A 3,001-nucleotide genomic window follows, 5' to 3' on the forward strand; every position below is an offset into this window, starting at 1 on the left:
GCTGTGAAGCAAAGAGGCTAGAGCTCTACAGTGATCGGATAATCACCATGAGCTGGTTTGATTATATCAAAATTAACTCTTGTTTCGTTGTTTCATTTATATGATTACATTTTGCATAATCAGCCCTATGAAACTACAGAATGCAAGCAAAGTGTGTCTCTACTAATTTTTTCAATTAATTTTGAATCTATGTAATGCATATAAAAATCTGACCTCCAGTGATTTTTAGACACACACATACACCAAGAACCAGCATATGAATCTCAACAATGGTGCCGATCAACAAAATGCTTCATGCTGCGAAGCATGAAAAACTCCCATCATGCAATGCAGTATGTAAAATTATGGTCACCACTGTTGAAGATCATATGATAAATATTCATGTCTAAAATCTTTGAGGACTTGGGATTTGATTTGAAGACTTGCTTGTGACTTGAAAGGAATGTCTTGATTCCTCCTCTGGTGAAATCAGCTGCAGAGTTCATGGGTGGAATAAATATATGGCAGGACTTTTACTTTCTGACCCCTGGACTATCCACCTCTGGCTAGTTATATATACAGTATCTCACAGAAGTGAGTATATTCCTCACATATTTGTAAACATTTTATTATATCTTTTCATGTTACAACACTGAAGAAATTACACTTTGCTACAATGTAAAGTAGCGAGTGTACAGCTTGTATAACAGTGTAAATTTGATGTCGCCTCAAAATAACTCAACACACAGCCATTAATGTGTAAACCGCTGGCCACAAAAGTGAGTACACCCCTAAATGAAAATGTTGAAAATGAAAACACTGACTCGGTACTTCCGCCTACATCAAGCGTGACCTTTTCAACGTAATTGCGTATTACGTGATGTCATGAACGTGCATCACAGAACAGAGCAAGGCGAGCATTTGTGCTTATAAAACTTAAACTTTTTTATTTATTTTTGAAATGACCGATCGTTTCGCTAGATAACACCCTTATTCATCGTCTGGTATCGTTTAAAGCCCTTTGAAGCTGCACTGAAACTGTCATTTGGACCTTGAACCGTTTGGGTCCCAATGAAGTCCATTATATGGAGAAATGTTTTCATCAAAAACCTTAATTTCTTTTCGACTGAAGAAAGAAAGACATGGACATCTTGGATGACATGGGGGTGAGTAAATTATCAGCAAAAGTTTTTTTAAAAGTGAACTAATCCTTTAATTTTGTCCAATTACCCCAACCCCAATAAAACATTAATGGAGTATTGTGTTGCTGGATGGGCTGAGTTTTAGCTCTAGTCCAGACCTCACCCAGAGAGCAACATAATGTCAGCCCAGATCCGGCCCACATCTGGAACATGTGGAATGATGATCTGGCCCACATGTGGCGTGGAATGATGGCACTGGGGCGGACCGCTCCTCTTTGCCAGATCTGGGCCAAAAGTCAAGAAATAAAAGTCAAGAGCAAATAAATCAATCATACTGGATCTTATCTGAGCCACACAATCTTCATATATTATTTATAGAGTTCTCTCAGCTTGACTAAGCTTGTTAACAAGATAAATCACTGAAAGAAATAAGAGAACAGAAAAAAAGAGATTAGCAGAAACTCAAGAACTGACTTCAGCCACAGCCTTAGATGAATTCAACTGAAGATAAAATCTCTGAAGATCTTAGCAGAGGAGGATTAAACAACTCCACAAACAGCATCACCAGCTTCACTTATTACTAACCAGACTGACTTTATATCTGTTAGAGGTCTACAGAAGTTCTTGTTGAGAATTAAATTAAATGTTTAATCTAATGTTTGTTTCATTTGACGTCACCATAATGGTGACTGGTGTTTCCATTAGTTGAGCTCTTATTACCAACTCTTATCGCCATTAGTTTGTTGTCACTTGCTACTGTGCTTATGAAACACATTTGCATTAGCAAATAAAAACAATTTGCGGTGTCGTAATGATAGTCAGCTGTTAATGGTTTGTCATCATTATGACACCTGCTTCACTGGTGTCATTAGATACAAACGTTTGTGTTGTTACAGTAATGTATTTGCCGTATAAAACCGCATTGCAAGACCAACAGTATTGTAGAACCATTTGAAGCTTTAAAAAAAAAGCATTAAAAGTTGACCACCACTAATACTCAAAGTAAACATAAATTAACACATGAACCTCAACAATGGTGACAATAAAGTCTAATGCTGCAATGCATGTTGGGTACCATAGTACATAACTCCTAGCATGCATCACAGCATGAATAAATGATGCACCTCACAGCGACCCTCAGCAACTGCCTCCACTTCCGCGACAAGAAGAGCTGCCTGCCCCAGACGAGTCTCCGTGGACAAGACAAGACTAGGTAAATTAAAATGTTCCTGTGGGGATGACAAGATTTAAAAAAATCCATGACTCTGGGGACATGGCACGGCACTCCTGGCCGTGATGTGGACTGGATCCACAGGCTTGGTAGAGCCGCGGACGGCGGGTTGGCTTTCCCCGCGGACGGCAGCGTGATCTGCTGCGAACTTCTTCTTATCTTCTGTCGGATCTGGGCCAACAATATGTTGCTATCTGGGGATGATTCTTCTCTTCTAGGGCCCGAAATAATACCTTCTAATAATAAAACTATTTAAAGTAAATTAAAGAGGCATATGCTCAAATTTTTTTTTTGCTGTTCCTGGATACCCATTTGCTTTGACCTCATATCTGGCGTTAATGCATTTATGCTTTTAATGTGTTGTATCCTGGAATATTTAGTATACATACTCGTATCTCTGTGTTGAAAAAAAAAAAAAAAACATGCATCCATACACACTTACTTACTTATGTACTTATTTACATACTCACTTAAAGCATAACTACATGTTAACTATATGTGGTGGAAAACGTGGCACCAAGATAGGCATTTGTTTTGTTTTTTTATAGCCCCAGGGCTCTACAGGTCTGTTCATAGGAACCGGATAGGTATTGTTAGGTATACATTTGCATTTGAATTTGAGAAGGAAACAGTGGACTGAATGATGACC

The sequence above is a fragment of the Barbus barbus genome (genome assembly GCF_936440315.1).
Source record: "Barbus barbus genome assembly, chromosome: 7".
Lineage (NCBI taxonomy): Eukaryota > Metazoa > Chordata > Actinopteri > Cypriniformes > Cyprinidae > Barbus > Barbus barbus.